Source organism: Macaca thibetana, chromosome 11 (assembly GCF_024542745.1).
Source record: "Macaca thibetana thibetana isolate TM-01 chromosome 11, ASM2454274v1, whole genome shotgun sequence".
Lineage (NCBI taxonomy): Eukaryota > Metazoa > Chordata > Mammalia > Primates > Cercopithecidae > Macaca > Macaca thibetana.
Window position 1 is genome coordinate 28099774 of NC_065588.1, and position 20287 is coordinate 28120060.

Below are 20287 nucleotides of genomic sequence, written 5' to 3' on the forward strand. Positions count from 1 at the left end.
TTTCCCCCCTGGTCAGGAGTCTAACCCATCCTTTCTCTGATACCCTACCCGGTTGTCCCCTCCCCCTCAAAAGTGCCTGATTACAGATTCTAGGAAGATTGTATCCGAGTCACTGCAGCCAGCGGACAGACGCAGCGGAACTATGGTTGTGTGCTGCTCTGCTTGGGAGAAGCGACGGGAAAGCAGAGGTTCTTTCCAAAGCTAATGGGCGGGGAAGAAAGACTGCTCGGAATGACTGGGTAGTATCATCTAGGAAAGGATTGCAGCGGGAGTGGATACCCGCCCCAGGGCTCCTCTAACTTTGTGAAAAGAGCGCGAGTGACTGGGAACCATTCAAGGGATATTTGTCTTCTAGGCAATCCTGCTGGTAGGGTTCATTAGTTTCTAGAAGGCTAGTGTGATTTAGAGACTTGAGATGATTCAAGGAGTGTGGCCTTTATCAAGCCTGGCCTTCCAGGTGATGCTCCACATATTTTACCCAGGGTGGGAGAAACAGTGGCCTCTCACCGAGACCCTCGCTCATCGGGGCTCCCCACTGGGTCGCTGCAGCTAGCTAGCAGTTAAAGTTTGCTGCTTAGGTTGGGTGGGGGGCATCTTTTCTTAGAAACTCCTGTCTTCCTCAGTTGATTACTGTAAACCCCATACCTTAAAAAACTTGACTTCCTCTCACTAACAAAGAAAAAAATAAAACACACATGCACACACACACACTCTCTCTGGGAATTTCCACAACTTCCCTTGAATGTGTAAGGATTTCTAAATGTTAGACCTTTTTGGATAGTATGAAAGGACAAAGTATCAGCACGCAGAAATGTCAACCTTTGAACCTCGAGCACTTTCTGATTTATAAAAAGAATCCTTCCAAAAAGATGCAGGAGCCCTAATGTAATCGTTAGGTCTGAAGAGGGAAATCTGTTAAAAAAAAAAAAAAAAAAAAAAAAAAAAAAAAAAAAAAAAGGTAAATCACAAATGAGCCATTTAATACTTGCAAGTTGTTTAACATTGAAATGATAATATTTGCTTCCACAATAAAAAGTCCAAAGTACCTAGCCAAGTTTCAAACTGTCCAGGCTCTAAAAAGTCAACCCTTCTCCCAACAGAAGGTTAAAACAAAAATCAGATTGAAATGATCAAATCACTTATGTTGTAAATAAATTCACTTTACTTTCAGAACATTATAAATTAAGGACTGGCATCAATAGACTGCTTTGATTTATGTTGCTTTTTCTACCAATTAAACAAAATTAACCCCCAACTCCTTCCCTCCTTTCTTTTTCCCCACACACTTTTCTGGTGTTAATGGCAAAACATCTATCAAATATTTTTAGAATTTCCTCTCCTCCACAAAAAGAGAAAATATAGACACAGGAAAAATAAATAGTCTTTATATACTCAGAATACCAAGGTTCCCTCCTAATTTATTACTTCACCTTTTCCTTGATTTACAGTCTTCTCTCTGCTCTTCTGGCTGAAAGAGGGAAATCTTCTCAGCAGTCTTTTCCAGAAATATTTTTTTTTGTTCTTAAAAAAAAAACATAAAATTAAGTCTTAAAATGAATTAAAATCTTCTTGTAAGGAGACTTCTGTTCCCACTAAAGGCAATTATTAGAAAGCAGGTACCTCTTCCAAGCTGCCCTGTTTATTACTTTCAGTAGAAATTCTCCTCAATATATACCCAGGATCCTGACTTTCTGCCTGTTTTGGAAAGGATATTTTCTGACATCATAATCTAGCTCCTAACATAACTGAGTAATCTCCATCATAATAATGTAGAGAATGCATGACTGCAAATGAGACACAGGAGGAGCACCCCCTACCTACCCCCCCCCCCCCCCCCCCCCCCCACACACACCTTTTTTCTAAGGCTTAGAAATAGAACAAGTGCCCATAGAAGCTAAATGTTTGCTTAGGCTTTGCTGTCACGTAAATGCACCTTAGCAAATGGGAAGGCCTGCCTCTAATCTGAAGTATTTCCATGTTTAGCATTGTAAGATCTACACCTACACAAATGCCTAGCCCGTGAGCACCATGCTTCCATCCCCAGTGGCAGTTTATTACAGTATATCCAATTTTAAAAGAGGTTTTAAAAAGTTTAAATGTATTACTCTTAAATTCAGTTGAATACCCAGTTAATGTATATCTCCAGGGATATTTCCTGTCATAAAGCTTAGAAAAAAATAAACCAGCATTTATGCTTAGCTTCTTAATCCTTTTTTCTTCTTTCCTCCTTAACCCAAACAGCAAACAGATATACATGACAAATCAAATATGAATCTTTAGCACTTTAAACAGTGCGCCTGAGCTTGGGAATTTTCTTATTACCAATAAGCATCCAGATTTAACATTTACCAATCTGTAGCTCCAAGCTATATCTCTAAAATCCCCTGAAACCAAACAACGAAACTCATCCCTTCTCTTCTCCAAACGTTTTTCAATGTTTACAAAGAGAAGTTGCATAATCAGCTCAAGTAATGTTCTCACTGGATTCCATTAGAATGTGGCTCTCATCACTTGCCTGGACCGAGACTTGAGAGGAGGCTGTTGCCAGCTGACCTCAAGGTAGCAAAAAAGAAAAAACGATGTAATGCCTTCAAACCCCAAGTAACAATAGGAAAGGGTGTGTTTCTTTATTAAATCTTTTTGTAGTTAGGTGAGGATAAGACTTCTCCAGGAACAAGGCGGGCTGCTAACATCTGGAGGAACTGCCTCAGGGAGGAGTGTATAGATATACATCAGGCTGATGGGATCCTCCCATGGGAAAAGTGGGCCTCACACCTTTCCTCACCCTTCCCTACTTCCTGGGCAATGTTCTGCTTCCCCCAAACTGGAGCAGGAGGCCCTGAGAGGAGGCAGTTTCCTGGGAGGAGCCCAAACCAATGTGAGATGAGAAGGTCTTTAGGAAAGGTCTTTAGGGTCCCTGAGAACTGGTTCTTCAAGTTCAAGCACTTGAGCACCTCGCAAACCCTTGACAATTGAAACATATCTGAAGAGTCTGAAGGGGTGTGTGTGTGTGTGTGTGTGTGTGTGTGTGTGTGTGTGTGTGTGTGTGAGAGAGAGAGAGAGAGAGAGAGAGAAAGAATATGAATGTGCAGTGTGCGAGTCCTGATCTCCTGGACTGGTGCCAGCCAGCCAGTTGCCTGCCCTTGGCTGGCCAAGTTTTTGGCTCCTGAAAGTAGGCAGCTCTGGACTTGTGCGAGACCACAGAGAGAGTTCCAAGCTCCACCTGGCTCAGGCGACAACCTCTCAACCTGAAGCCAAACTCCGGTGGTGTCACAGGACTTTCCTGGCGGCAGTCCAGTTCCCCACATGAAGCGAATGGTCCTTTCTTAAATTTTGAGCCGGGGCTGCCTAAAAGGTGCTGCCCTCGGAAGCATTTTACCTCCCTAACACCATTCTCTGCCCGTGCCACGCTGGCCAGCTCAAAGTCCCTTCCCAGGGCAGCACCGGGACTGAGATGTCTCAACTCTGGGGCAGGAAGGATACCTATCCAGACACCCACACTGGATGTCCTGCCTATTTGGCTTTGAGCTGGTCATTACGGTGTCTTTGGACCCTGCCTACCTTTTCTGTAATTTTTGTCAGAAATAAGGCTTCAGGAGAGCAAACGTTGAGTTATGCGCTGTTTCTCCGGAGTCTCCTGCCCTGGTGTTTGCGCTCCCACTACAGCAAGAGGAGGCCTGAGTTTCTTAGGGCAGGGCTCCAGGGTCTTGGAAGAGGCCTTAGGGCAATGGGATCATCTTTTTCAGCCTCCCCTCCCCTCCTCCCACCCAGCGTCCTCATCCCCACCGCCTGCGATAGACTTGGGTCGCCCATTACGAAGCTGATCCGCAGGGACTGGGCAGGCTTGGCTCCTGGGGATCTTAGGCTCCATGGGAACTTCGGGGGTCTCGGAGCCCGTGAGCGGATCTAGCTACTATTTTCCCTAGGTTCTCCTCAGGCTTCCGTCCCTGAGTCTGGACTCCGGACTGCCGCACAGAATCCTTCTTGCCCGGAGCGCTATTATTGAGGCCTTTGCGTTCTGCCTCGCCCTGTCCCGCCGGCTTGAGTGCTTGGTTTCTAACCCGAGTATACTCGGAGTCTCCGGTTCTGCGCGCCCCCCTCCTCCCGGGAGAGCCCCGCATCTGGCTGAGGGTGAGGGAAAGATTCGGGAACCACGAGACCGAAGGACAGGGTCGGAGGGAGCGCGCGAACTTCCTCCGAGCAGGACTCTCCCTCCCCTTCCCTCTCCCTCCAGGTCAATTTATGACTCAAACATGAGATAAGCCCTAGGCAGACGGTGACGCTGACTTCCCCGTGGGGGCGCGGGGAGAGAAGGGTGAGGCAGACGTACCCCCTCCCCGGCCTGCCCCTGCCCGGGCCGCATCGGGGTGTGGAGGGGCGACTCCCTTCCTCCCGGAGCCCCGACTCGCTCTCTCCCAGCGCGCCTCCCCTGCGCCCGTAAAGCTCGGCGCTGCAGGAGCCCTGGGACCCGTCTGTTTTATTTCACTTAACACGATCTGCAAAGCCAAGGCCGGGTGAGGTGCGGGGCGGGAGAGGAGAGGATATGAAGGAACGTGGAACGAAGTTCTGTCTGCCAACTCTCTCCGTCTGATTCCTGGAATCCGGTGGCACCTTAAAGGACGGAATTGAGGGCAAGGAGAAGATTATTAATCCCCGAAGCCCGCTCTGTCTATATATAACTGCTCAGTGGTTACAGTTGGCGATCGCGGTGCTGGGGGTGGGGGTGTAGACCGTGGACCGTGGAACACATGGCATCTCCCCAGGGCATAAAAATCAACCTAGCTGGTGGCTCCTATGGAGTTTGTAAATTGCGCGGAGCTGGCTGGGGAAAGCCAGTGAGCTGTCCATGGTGGTTAAGGCTCGTTGACGTGCGTGCTCTGGCCGTCCTGGCCAGGCACAGACCCCCGCTACCCCAGGGGCCGCAACGCCCCGGAGCCCGAGCGTGCCAGCAACCCAGCCAGTGTGCGCCCGACACGAGGCTGGACGTGTCCGTTTGCACAACTCCAGGACGCGCTCTTGCACAGAGGCCGAATTCCAGAGATAGACGGAAAAACCTCCCGACTCCAAATTGTGGGTTTCCTTTTAGTTCCTTCCTGAACGTGTCTTTGCCCACTCAGGCAAGGTTTCTCATGCTTTAAGAAAAGTCCATCCATTTTAGTAGCCTCCCTCCCTTTCCTTTGCTAAGGTTCTGTTCTCTAAAGAGAGAGAAGCAAGTTAATGATCTTGTTAGGCTTCTGTTTGTTAAAAGCATCCACCAGCTGAAGGCTGCATTTGCACCATGTGGGATGTCCCCAACATCTGCTTTTATTGAGTGGGGAAACTGCTGTCACGAGATTGTCCAGTATCTCAGGAAAATTGGGCAATTCCTTCTCTAGGGGTGGTGAAGCCCTTTGTAGCATATTGTTCAGTGGGGCGACTTCTTCATTAATCACCATTGTCCTGAGCAGTGTGTCTGATCGCCACTCCTAGCAAAGCAGAAAACAAATTGCTATGGGAGTTTCCTTGTGGGCACAGTTTTGCCCAGTTCTTGTGATATATTCTTATGAAAAAACATATACAAAGGTAAGCTTCTATACATGTTTAAGGCAAAGGATGCTTTGCCTTTTAAATTATCACCACATTTTACTTTTTTGTCTCTTACTTTATCCTGGTAATTTTCTCCTTAACTCAATTAGAGATCTCATCTTCAACTGAATAACGAATTACCTCAAATAATACAGAAGACTGCAAAATATTATAAACATTTATAACTCATTTGTATTACACGCCTTTATTTATGGGAATATATTTAATTAACATCCAATACATAAGAGAAGCTTTTACTTATTTCTGTACAAGATATCAGATTGCTGCTTTTAACCTTCTTTCTAATTGTGGTGTGGCAAATTAACAAAAAGGGTTTGTGTGGGCATACTTACAAATAACTTTTAGAATATTTGATATTCAATAGAAAGTATTATGATTCAATAATTTTTAATAGCTTTTTGTCCTCTCTCAGCTTCTGGGTCTAACTATAAGAATCGTCAGTAGGGAAAATGAAATATTTCTATAACTTCTTCTAAATGTTTTCCCAAGTCAATAAAATTGATATAATGTATTTTACTTTCCTTCTCTCTATTTACAAAAATTAAGGAAATAAGATTTGAATGTGTACCCAGTTTTTGAAAAGTAAGAAATAAACTATCATAATATTTTATTATTATGATTATTTTGAAATGTGGAAGTTTAGTTTTGTTCTGTAACTCTTTGGTAACTGGCCTTCTCCTGTGCCTGTCTTAGACCTCCTTTCTATGAAATAAAAATATATACAATAATATTAATATATTTCATTCTCTTATACTTTATCTGCTTGTACAACTTAGGGTCTTTTTTTGTTTTGTTTTTACCCTCTCTGTGGCTTCACACTTGCCTGTCTCCCATAGTGATAATGATTGAAAGTTTTCCCTTTAAAGTTCAATCTAATTTTCTTCAGTTTCCTTATCTTTTTTTTTTTAAGAAAGTTTTATCCAACAGCTTCTTATTAGATTTTAAAGATCTCATTATTTGATCCATTAAATTCATCACATTTGTTAGGGAGAAAGCATTTTACTAGTAGCTCTGTTAAAGCTGCTAGACCTTTCCCCCGCTTGCTTTTAAAAGGAAAGCATCCCATTGGTAAAACTCATCATGAGCTAAAACCCAGACAAACAAATAAGCACCTCATTAGTCTCTTGTTGCGTTCTGATCTCTTTCCCAATGGGCCCAACACTGCTGTGAGCCCAGAGCAGGTCTTCGGAAGAGATCTGTGAAATCAAATTGAATTGCAGTTCTCCTCACTTTTGAGAGATGAAAGTATATTTTTAATTATTTTAGACATCTTTTCCAAAATCCATATATAAGCTTTTTGATCTGTTGCTGGAAAACTTTGCTAAGGCATATTTTTTAAAAAAAATAGCCATGGTAGATTTGGGGGGCATCCCGGGTCCCTTTCAGCCTCAAAAATGTCTCCCTGTGCTGAATGCATGGTTTTATGAGCTCTCCTGAAGCTATTTCTCTCCTCACTTCATTCGTGCTTCTCTTCTCAGAGACGGATAAATAAGGGAGCAGAGGGAATGAACGTGGACTCTTGCTGCATCATGATATATTGAGATCAATTATTATGTGGGAGTACTTAATGCTTAAAAAAATTTCAACTGACCTTAGCACAATTCTGTTGCACTTTGCTCTTTTACTTTCCATCCTGCTAAGCTGTTAATTACACAGAGAATTGCCAAGGTGCTTTTAATGGTTAAAAAAAGGAAGCCGCTTTTTGTGGAAAGGATAAAAAAAGGTTTTTGTCCTGTAAACACAGGTCACATTCTTTGTAAAGCTGTTCTTAATAGGCAAAAATGTACATGTCTCTAACAGTTAAATTACTCTTTAAAAGACCTATGATGGCCTTAAATGGAGCAGGAACTCCAGTGTGGTTGATATGGTTCCAAAAAGCCCACGTCTTAAAAAGAGTTTCATTGTTGAGGTGCACGAGGGTGTACTTTCAGATCTATAATACGCAGTCTGGCCATCACAACCACATTATTTCCCTCATCTCATTCCAATCCCGGTGTGGTAAAACCAGAGAGACACAGGATCAAGGAAAGTTTGAGGATTTGCAGGGAAAGGGCTGTGTAAGTACAGTGAGTACAGATTTTTAAGATCTTCCCCAGACTTCTAAACAGTTGAGAAGGTAGCTTGTTTGCTAAGTAGTGCAAAGTGTCTCCAGGTCTATCGCTGGAACTGCTGACATAATTAATGATTTCATTCGGAGCCTGAAAGAAGGTACTTGTATTCCCTCTGGCATGGGCAGGCCAAGTTCATGTCCAGACTCTAATACCTTGGGCTGATTTTAGCTAACAAGACTGTTGGTCCTCTTGTCGCACACCCAGATCATGAAAGCCAAATATTATATTAGGCCTTGATACTTCCCAGCTTTGAGGACGTTGACACATCCTAAATATATAAACAGTCACTATTATCTAAAGATGGATTATGTTCAGCTGGGAGAGTCATTACTCCTAGGTCAAACTGGGAAAACTAAAAACCGTAGAACACCCTACCCCACCAAACACATAGCAAACTACTTAAAAATCATTATTTTCCACTCAAACCTTACATGCAAAAATTTTCTTGTCCCATCTCATACTATGAGGTTAATGGCAATCCTTGAAAATTAATTATGTACTGAAAAGACTTCGGTAACATTTCTGCTAAAAATAAACTGGAGGCAGATTAGTGCCCTGGATTCATGATTGCTTACATCTGGTTTCTATTTCTGTGAGTTTCATTTGGTTCTCAGAGAGTTCATTCACAGTCATCACAGGTCCAGTTTCCGGCTCTCCAATGGGAGAGTTTGTCTTGATGATCCATACATTTTTTCATCTGAATGCTGCAATTTTTTTTTTTTTTTTTTTTTTTTTTTTTTTTTTTACATTACGAGATGTGGAAAGGGAGAATGAAAAATACATCAGGTCTAATCCAACCAAACTAAAACCTGAACAACATTTTTCAGCACCTGGCTTATCCAGAATCCAGTGGCAAATAACAATGAGGAAATCACTCCATGTTAGACCCTTATAAAATGAGGTAGGAAAGAAAAGAGAAAATAGAAGGAAGGAGAGGAAGGGAAGATGGAAGGAAGGGAGGGGAGGGGAAGTATGGAAGAAGGAATGAATTAAAGGAAGGGCTTCTTGTTGAGAAGAACCCCCATACTTGTCCCATCATATTTCCCATTACCTGTAAGACATGGGCAAGTGTTTTTCTTTCTAACCATGTTAACATTAAGACTTTTCTCAAAAAAGAAATCGAGTTGTACTGGCTTCTCATTGAAAACAATCTCTTGAATTTCTTCAAACACTTAGGGTTGAAGTGGCAGAATGTCATACAAGCCTTACTTAGTCCCTGCTGCTCTGGACTTACGTAGACCAGTGTGACTCTAGCTTATAAACTATCCTATGTAACATCATTTTTCACCATCTAGAACTTCTCAATTGTTCTCCTCTGTGTAAGTAACACCTTAACACCTTTTGAGATGACTATTCTATCTAAACATCCTGTCTAGATGATACTTCAAGTCTCATGTAGCCTGTTTTTCACCCCATCATATGATTTTCCTACATTTCCTTCCTACTGATAGCTCAGAAACCAAGTCTCTAAAATATCCCAGATGTTATCTACATTCAACAGCAATAATTCCAGATATTACTGAGCTCATGTACCTGGCACTGTGATGACTTAAAAATAGTATTATTTCATTTACAACATATTGCTGTCTTGATTTTTTCTAACTAGGTTAAATAATTACTAGAACTGCGACTGGGATTCAGTTTTGCCTGACACTACTTTGCCCCTTTAGTATGATGCACATCCACGGATTGTTAGCCTTGATTTGACTGATGTGACTAGCCAGGCAACTGGTATCTTCTCTCACCCACCTGTGTGGATTCCTGAAAGCTGTGCACTGAGATGAAGAGATTGAGAAGAGCCATTATTTCATCAAGGGTTATTGAGATGCTGAACTGCTCTGGTGGGAAGCACACCATAGGATGCTTTAACTATACAGAGCAAAATAAAAAGAACATCCTCTGTTCTGCTAATTACACGGTCTTACTACCATGCTATAGAAATAGTCTAAGAATCAACTTTATCTGAGGGTGTTATGTCAACATTTATTGAGAGTCTACTTTATACTAAGTTCTATTCTTGGAACTTTAAAGAAAGCCACGTGCATTGGACTATTATTACTCTAGTGCCCATAGAAATACTTTATTGGGTCAAGTTTTTTTCCCTTTTCTTTTAAAATCACATTTGGACCTGCCCATCTCAGCAATAGCATACTTTTTAAAAGGTCATGTGAAAATATGTACATATCCTTTGATAAGCTGCTATCAAATAAACTTTCACTTAAGCTATTGATTACCTACTATGTTCAAGCCCTCTATTAAAATACAAAGGAAAAGCCATATGCAGGACTATATTTCTTCTTTTATTGCTTGGGCCACATTCTTTACTTTTTATTTGCAAATTACTTCAAATCTGTTTTGAAAGTAAGCAAGTGCAAAAAGAAAATATGGCATGGAATTGAGATATACTGTCAGGGCTATTTACAGTGCCCATAAAGTGTGTTCATTAGTTTATTCAGTCATTCAACAAATATTTCTTTGAAATATTTGAATCCCTATCAGCCCAGCACTGTATTAGGTTCTGGGGTTACACTGATATAAAATTTGCAGTCTGTGAATTTTTAAATTCTCATTTACTAAATATATGACTAATTTTTTTTATTAGAAATCTTCGAATTTTGTCATACTAAGTATTTCACTTTTTAAATTGTCTGTCTCTTCCCATTGGAATAAACGCTAATTTTGTGAGGGTTAAGAGTTTTGTCTGTTTTGTCTCCAGCACTTAGAACAATGCTTGGCATATGGTAGGAAATCAAAAAATATTTCAAATAATAAAAGAATGAATGAAGGTTAAAAGGTGCAAATACCTTTTGTCTACATACATATATTGGCACACAAACATATATACATATTTCTTTGATAAGACAGATTTCTACCCTGAGTTGGAAATTTTCTTAATGATTACTACATACTTATTATATCAATAAATAAAAGGATTACTGGTATATGAAACTAATGTCAGGTTAAACATGATTACCTTTTGAAAATCCTATGTGATAAGTTAGACTTGCCCAGAAATAAATTGTTTTTAACCATAATAATATTTGTACTGTAAAGGCAAGTCTTATTTTCATTCCTGTGTTCATTTATTTTACCTCCCAAACTATAACACAATTAAAATAGTCTCTAAGATCAGATCATGTAGCTAAAGTGGATAATGTTATTTTACCACACCCAAGTAAAGATTCCTGCTAGTAGGAAAGACTGGTTATTGTCCTTTAGGTGGTATCATCATAGCTGAATCATGAAATAACGAAAGTTTTGGTATGTTGAACTTGTGTTTTTTTCCTACACTAAGTTAAATACATTTTCTTGTCATGGCAAATGAGTTGGACAGAATAGTGTCATACCTGAGTCAGTTTCCCACTCCTTTCCCTGACTACCACGTTCAACTCTATAATAAAGCCCAGGAATGCATTTTCAGTAATTTTTTAAAACCACATTTTCCCCTCAGATGACCTATGATAGCTGTGATTAAGTGCTACATTTTCCTTACAATCACTCTGAATAATTCCCTTACAGTTCACCATGGAGTTATGAGCTTGATATATTTGCTATGTTGGTTCAGAAGAATGCAGAATTGTGTTAAAAACCTAAAAAATTCAGATTTGCAAATCCCATCTCTTATAATTCTACATATTAAATTTTCAGTGGGGTTTCAGACATCTGGGAACGTGTCAGACCTTATTATTGAGTTTTTTCCTATCCTATCAAGAAGGGCTAGTTACATACCCCAATAGATAAAACCTCAAACACAAGCAACATCGCATTGTTTGTTAGAAACACATCATTGGATAGAACTTGGAAATCATAGTTGCTGTCTTGTTTTTAGCAGGAAAACTGTTTGAATGGGGCCTATCTCAAGCTCTAATAGAAATTGCTGAAGAGTGAAAGTCGGCAACGTTTCTGGCAGAGTGCCAAGGGTAGTGGAAACTACTTTCATCTTATAAACTGGGAATAATAGAGCAAAATGACCTTAAGGGTTGCTTTTAAAAGGGACATCAGACCACCCTATGCTTAACAAGCTGTCACACTTTTGATTTAGAGGATGATTCAAATAATTAGGGCTTCAGTGCATGTATAAATAATGAAAATCAAGGGAAAATTGAGTGCTTTAACAACTTCAGGAGACTCTTCCTTGTTGTCACTCAGCTAACCATCAGCACGTTGTACATTCCAAGTCCCCTTGGGAATATTGCTCATTCATTAGGTTCTTCCAGTTGCTCCTCAAAGAAACGTTATCATAGTGTTATACTGAACCAAAGAAAAACAGATTGTAAGGCAAAGCCATAGGCTTTATATAAAGAAGAAACACCTGAATTGCAACCTGTTGGCTTCCAATTTTTGCTCAGTTTGTTTAGGAACTGAGGACTATATTTATCTTTTGTCTTGAATATATATTGGCAATGTGGGCTGTGGAAAGAGTGAGTCAAGAAGTTAGATTTCAGTCTTGGCTCTTCCTTTTACCAGCTAGTTTTATAAACTCAGAAAAGGCACAAAACTTTTTAGAGTCTGACTTTATTTACATTTAAAATGGGAATAACATTAGTATACACTCCATAGGGCTGTCATAATCATCAAATGAAGTAATACAGGTAGAGTTGCTTTATAAGCTAGAAAGCCCTATTGAAATATTTAGCTCAGTGCATATATTATATTTAACCATTATTCTAGGTAGAAATACATAGATATTAATCCAAATTGCTCCCTTCTCAAACACTTTTATGCTGCTGTTGGAAATTTAAATTAGTACAACCACTATGAAAAATAGTATGGAGATGCCTTAAAGAACTAAAAGTAGATGTACTATTTGATCCAGCAACCCCACTACTGGGTATCTACCCACAGGAAAATAAATCATGATATGAAAAAGACAAGTGCACACACATTTTTGTAGCAGCATTATTCTCAGTTGCAAAGATATGAAATCAACCTAAGTGCCCATTGACCAACAAGTGAATGAAGAAAATGAGGTATATATAAAACATGGAACACTACTCAGCCATAAAAACAGATGAAATCATGTCTTTTGCAGCAACTTGGATGGAGCTGGAGGCCATTATTCTAAGTGAAGTAACTCAGGAAAGAAACACCAAATATCGTATATTTTCACCTATAAGTGGGAACTAAGCTATGAGGACATAAAGGCATAGAATGATATAATGGACTTTGGGGACTTGGGGGGAAAGGATGGGAGATGGGTGAGAGATAGAAGACTACATATGATGTACAGTGTACACTTCTTGGGTGATGGATGCACTCAAATCTGAGAAATCATCACTAAAGAACATATCGATGTAACAAAAAACCACCTGTACTCCCAAAACTATTGAAATTAAAAAATAAATACTTTTCAGATATTCAGATTAGCATTTTGTAACACAGTGGGATAATTAGACAATGAAAATGACCTTAAGACTGAAGATTTTTGAATGGCTTTTTACTCTTTCAATATTTTCCTTCTTTTACCTGAACAATGTTGGTATTGTGTAAATCAGTTCAGGAAATACCATCCTACCTGATTCTCAGCATGAATATTATATTGAATATCTTTTAATAAAGGGTAGTGAATTGATTTGTAACAGGGTTTTGAAAATAGCTGCTATTATCTAAGCATCTTTGTTTGGACAGCAATTTTAGCTGTGGCTATTACAATCCCTGTGGCATCCCATGAGTCAGCAATGTTCAGTTTTGGGGAGAGTCAGTTTGACCCTTTGGGTAACCATGGCATCTAAGTACTTTTCAGACATAACAAACTTCGAGGCTGGGGTCAGAATAGAGAGATAAGAATTAACAGTGGAGGAATCAGAACCAAAGGGCATGAGTCAGGATAGTCAGCAAATACAGTGTGTCATAGGAAAAGGGGAAAAAACCTAAAGCTCTTAACTGGGGAGATTAAATAAGGCAACAGGATAGCAAAAAGAAAGAGGAGAAATATCAAATCACATAGAGACTTTTATTTAAAGTTACTATTTGTGTGTACATCTGTCTGAACATACTGAAGTTTTGATAAAACCTACCAAAGGATTTTTCAGCCCACTATTTCTTAGAAATGAGGTCCCGTCTAGATGAGAGAAGCTGAAAAGGCATGGATTGGTAAGATCTGATCAACGTCTGAATTTTTCCAAATAATGCTTGTCTGACTAAGGGACTGTAATTTCTTTCCCACTGCAGCCAACTCCATGGCCATAAACAGCATAAATTCCATCCTGAAAGTCCCTGCATCTGGGTGATATTTTTAATTGTAATTGTGGAGAGGAGAGTATCTTAAAGTCCAAGAATCTTCTCTGATGCACACGGGCTGGATGTGAGCCGCACCTAGCTTGGAGCCTTAATTCTCACTGTCATGAAGATTTATGTTAGGCCTGGAAAGAATTAATGAGATTAATAATTCAGCTTATCATTTATTTATTGAACTGAATTCTATAGGCTATATAAATGTGAAAAGACACCGTCTTTTCTTTCCCTTGAAGGGTTTACAGACTTGTGCATGTGGGAATTAGGCTTATATAAAATAATGACGGCCTCCATTTTTACTCCTCAGAGTAAAATCAAATATTTATGGGAGGGGTAAACTGAATACAAAATGCAATCATATGCAGTGTTCTCTCTCCAGTAAGAAAGAAAAGCCAGGTAAAACCTTCAGCTCCTTTCAATGGTACCGCACTTCCAATAGAGAAGCAAAGAGCCCAGTGTGCAACCGCACAGTAATACTTATTCCTAAAGAGGGCCATAGCTCTGTTAATATGAGTATTCTTTGATCAATAATGATTAGAATGGACCATCCCTAAGAGAATTTCATAGTTTAGAGAGATTGCCTACTTAGCCGATACCGTTGGTTACCTCACATCTTTTCTGACACATCTTTCTTCCTTCCTAATAGGACCCTGATTTTGTTCAGGCATTCCCCACTTCTCCGTGTGATGATATTCTTTGGGGTGGGCAGGCCCCAGCTCCAACTTTCAGCCCTGGCAATTCCAGAGTCCTGGCTGGTTTAAACCAGTTATGGTGGTCCTATCCCCTTACCAGTGATTTGGTAAGCATAGGTATGTGATCCGACTCTGTTCAATACAGTCTTGGCTGGAGAAGTGCTGAGAGATTCTGGGAAGAGTTTCTTTGCTCCTCAGAGAAACATGGAGCATCCGCTCTTCCTCCTGTAGACACTATTGTACCAGATATGATGCCTGGATCTGTGGCAGCCATCTTGCTCTCTGCCTGAGTAGGAAGCTAACATTCAGAGGAACGTTGACCCTGGAGGATCTTAGAGAAGCAGAGTTCTGACTTCATTTATGTGACTGACGCCTGTTGATTGACTTACCTATGAAATTTTGTTATGAGAGATAATAAATGTTATAAATATGAAGCCACTTTGAGTTGAGTTTCATTATCTGTAGCTAAGACATTTCTAGCAGATAGTTACCAAGTGAGGGAACTGGAGACTCCATAGCTGTCGCTGGTGTTCTGTAGTTGGAGTTTAGTTGTAGAACCCACCTTCACCCTTGCTCATTCCTGAAGCTCATCTTTCACTCAGAGGCCATGAAATTGAGCAGAGGTAAATGTCAAAGGTGACCTAATTGAAGTCTAGGATATGCCTTGAGTTGGAGAATCCCAACTATCACACTTTATCCAAATATCACACTTTATCCCATGGAAATAGTGATGTTTTCCTGGAGAAAGACTTGGAGTTGGTTGGTCTGGGAGGCTTGAGAAGGTTGATGTATGCAGAAATCCGTATTTTAAAATGTCTTCCCTACTGTGACACAGTGAAAGTCCAAATTAGCCAAAATTATGTTTTTTAATCCTCCTCTCTGATAATGCTTGCTGCAATGCCAGAGTAAAGTACTTTGAATATGTATTATAGTCTTGTGTGTTAGGCTGGTAAAAACTGTAAGACAGTGGGCTGGGAGTTGAGGTTTTTCCTCAACTTCATAGTCTTTTAGGCACTACAAACCACTTTTTTCGTTGGATGGACTATGCCATATTATAGCAATGAAAGTGACCCACCACCTTGGAGTCACCAGGGAAGGCAGAGCATATTTCATTGTTTTCTGGAACACCGTTTTTCCCCCCTAACATATTAACCTCTCTAAAATTAGGCCACATCTCACAATTGCTGTTGGCCAAGGGGCAGTCACAAGGGAGCTGTAATTGCCTATTCACCTGCACCAAAACTCAGAGTTGGCTCTAGTGGCTTGGAAGAAATTCCTAAAGATTATAGAGGAGTACTCTTACGAAATGTTGTATCACTAACTGTCTCGATGACCCAATGGATGATATTGCATGTGAAAACATGGATACAGTTGATTCTGAGTCTGACAGTCATTCAAAAAAGCCAGACTCCAAATGTGAATAATGTTAAGTTATTAAAATGTATTGGTTAACAATACATTTTATGATGAAAACTTATGCCTATATGTTTAATAGAGTTTTTCCATAAGTAAAAAAATAAAAATTTCAAGTTATAAGAACACACTGGGTCAGGCGTGGTTGCTCACGCCTGTAATCTTAGCACTTTGGGAGCCCGAGACAGGAGGATTGCTTGAGCCTAGTAGTTTGAGACCAGCCTGGGCAGCACAGCAGGCGTCCATCTCTACAAAAAATTTTTAAAATTAGCCTAGTGTGGTGGCACATGCTTGTAGTCCTAGCTGCTTGAGAAGCTGAGGCGAGCGGATCCCCTGAGCCCAAGAGGTTGAGGCTATAATGAGCTATGATTGTGTCACTGCACTCCAGCCTGGGTGGCAGAGCAAGACTTTGTCTCAAACAAAACACAAAAACCCAACCAAACAAAAAAAAATCCACATTGCATCATAGCTCCATTGGCATCATTAAAAAAATATTTTAGAGGTATGTGAAATAATGCTGCATCTATAGTTGATAACATCTTAGATTCAATGAAAGATGGTGACTAGAAGCTCATACCCCATTGTCAAGCAAAAATCAGATGCATTTTTTTTTTTTTTTTTTTGAGAGGGAGTTTCTCTCTTTTTGATCAGGCTGGAGTGCAGTGGCGTGATACCAGCTCACTGCAACCTCCACCTCCTGGGTTCAAGCAATTCTCCTGCCTCAGCCTCCTGAGTAGCTGGGATTATAGGTGCCTGCCACCAAGCCCGGCTAATCTTTTGTATTTTTAGTAGAGGTGGGGTTTCACCATGTTGGCCAAGCTGGTCTTGAACTACTGACCTTAAAGCCAATCCACCCACCTTGGCTTGCCAAAGTGCTGGGATTACAGGTGTGAGCCACCATGACTGGCAACCAAATGCTTCTTATGCCATCCTTGCCAGTAGATTCTTTCGTCTGAGCATAGTCAACTCTCTGTCGCTCTTTTTTGAATCAGTATCTCAAGTGGCTACTCCTGATCGACTAGACTCAGTCACATGACTGTTTCCTAGCTATGAAGGAATCTGAGGATGTGATTTGTAATTTCTATGGTGGGGAGATAAGACTCATGACATGAGACTACCTCAAATTGTAGAAAGGTAGGCATACTTGAATAAAGAAATAACATATGACATGGGCTTCAAAGGTTAGGTGGCATTTTTAACTAGTAGAGATGAGTAGGGAAGATGTTTTTAGTGGAAAAAATAGCATGAAGTCAGAAAAACATCGCCTATGTTTGAGGATAAGAAAGGAGTGTGACACACTAATGGGAATTGTAGGAAAGGTCTGCTGGAGCCAGATGGTGGCAGGGTTTCAGGCTTAGGAATTTGTGTATTCCAAGGGCCATATGGAACCATTAGGCATGGGGAGTAGAAGATTCTGTGGTTGCTTTAGTCTTAGATAATCCATGGACTACAGCATGCCAAGGACAGGATTGGTTCAATGATACTTTTGGGAATTTAGAAGGGATCTGCCTTTAAACTGAGTTTTTCTTTGCAAATATGTTTTCTAAGGTACTAAAAAATATATGCTTAATTAGATACCTCAGCTCCTTTTTAATGAAATGCTCACACTGTGTGATTATTTTCTAAAACAGTCATTGTAGGATTTGGTATGGATGTGGGCTGTATCCTTTATGCATTTCCTGACCCTTTCTTCTACCCTCTAGCAAGAGAATTTGAGGTGGTTTGAGGTTTGGAAGAAAGGTTGGAAGGCACATGCTCAAGCATGCCAGTCTTCACTAATTGAGTGAGTGTTGACATAACAATTTCTTCCTTTTCTCTTTGTTCTTTTCTCCTCTTGGCCTTCAAACCATAATTCTTATTTTATAAGTGTAAAATCTGTAAGTGAAGTTCCACTGGGAGGGGAAATGGATATAGGCAAAGGGTTATATCTCAACTTGAAAGAGCTAAATCCAGTCACTTCAATAAGGCAGAAGGGCTGGCTCAAATACTCATTACCAGCTTAGCTATCTACAAAGGCTGCACTGGGAGAAGGAGTGAATCACAAGGTTTTTGTTATCAATAAATCAAGTGGTTGATGCTGCTATAGCTTTGTGATTTTTTTTCTGTTAGTACTTTCAAAAAACAAGCCACTGTACATAAAATTTATTGTGTGCATTTTATTCTTTTTAAAGTATACTGTTGACAGCAGCTACTAACTCTGACACTATGACATAAAAAGCTGATGTGATTAGCAGTCTCTATGCCATGCACAGTGTCTTTTTGTTCTTTAGTGTTGCTGCTACTTGCAATGGCTGTTGCTATTTGTAAATTGCATCTTAGCTTTATGCTCCCTGATTATTTTGCTTCCAGAATCACTTATTGCATCAGTTAGCTTTTGCAGTAGAGAAAGCATCCAAAAAATAAGGGCTTACTAGTACAACCACTTATGATTGCTCATGACCAGTTTGGTGCCTCTGCTGACATAAAGCAGACACACAAATAGCTAGACTCACTCGTGTGTGGGGTCAGTTGGTGACTTAGCTGTGGACTGTGTGTGAATGAGGATGTGTCTGGTGGTTGTCTCACTGTTTGCTGGGAAGATGGAGGTGACTAGGCCACATGCCTCTCACCATCCAACAGTTTGAAAGCTATCAGGTCTGCTTTTAAGGCCCTGGTGCAGAACTCTCACACTGTAACTTCCTCTACATTCCGTTGGTCTCTGTAAGTCATATGACCAGCCCAAATTCAAGAGGTAAGGAAATAGACTTCACCTCTTGATGGAGGAACTGCAAAGTATTGTGGCTGTTTTCTCAATCACAATCACTTTCTCTCAAGGTAGAGTGACTGATGGGTATGCCTTCCCCTATAGTTTCCCAGTTGCAAAAATCCGTGCTATGCAAAGTTGTTTCCCCTTGATTCACTGTGTTTATGGCGGATTCTCTCTGGTTACAGATGGAAAATTTTGCTCTCCTTCTTTCTCCTTAAACACTCAGTGACCAGTTACTGTGGGTAGTGAAAAGAGCACTAAAGGTTTGGTTTTATTTTCATATGTAAAGAGGCACTAAGAGAGTTCAAATTTCATCAACTGCAAATTGAGAGGAAAAAATCTTTTAATTCAAAATCTTTTCATGATAAAATTTTCGGTCAGCCATGGTGTCTCACGCCTGTAATTGCAACACTTTGGGAGGCAGAGGTGGGCAGATCACTTGAGGTCAGAAGTTCAAGACCAGCCTGGCCAAACGGAAACCCTAGAAACGGTGAAACTCTGTTTCTACTGAAAAAAAAAAAATTAGCCAGGTGTGGTGGTGCGTGCCTGTAATCCCAGCTACTCAGGAGGCTGAGGGAGGAGAATTGCTTGAACCCAGGAGGCGGAGGTTGCAGTGAACCGAGATCACTCCACTGCACTCCAGCCTGCGCAACAGTGCAAGATGCTGTCTTAAAAAAAAAAAAAAAAAAAAAAAAAAATTCAACAAACTAAGTATAGAAGACAACATAATAAAGGCCATAGGTGAAAACTCACAGGTAGCATTATATTAAAGGATGAAAAACTGAAAGCTTTTCCTTTAAGATCAGGAACTAGGCAAGGATGCCTACTCTTGCAACTCCTATTCAACATGCAACTAGAACCCCCAGCCAGAGCAATTAGGCAGGAAAAATAAATGAAAGGCATCCAAATCAGAACAAAAGATGTAAAATTATATGTTTGCAGAGGACATGATCTTACATATAGAAAAAGACTCCACAAAACAACCCTTTTAGAACTAATAAACACATTTAGCAAAGCTTCAGGATACAAAACCAACATACAAAAATCAGTGGTGTTTCTACACACTAACAACAAACTGAAGAGAAAATTTTTAAAGTCCCACTTGCAAAAGCATCAAAAATAGTAAAATATTTAGCAATAAACTTAACCAAGGAGATTAAAAGCCTCCTGATGAAAGAAATTAAACTGATGAAAGATATTAAACACAAATAAATTGAAAAACATCTCATATACATGAATTGGAAGGCTTAATGTAGTTAAAATGTTCATATCCAAAGTGATCTACAGATTTAATACAATCCCTATCAACATCCCAATGGTACCTTTTTACAGAAATAGAAAAACAACCCTGAATTTCATATAAAACCACAAAAGAGCCTGAGTAGCCAAAGCAATCTTAAGAAAGGAGAACCAAGCTGGAAGCATCACAATTCCTGATTGTAAAACATATCACAAAGCTATAGTAATTAAAACATTATGGTACCAGCATAAAGACAGATATGTAT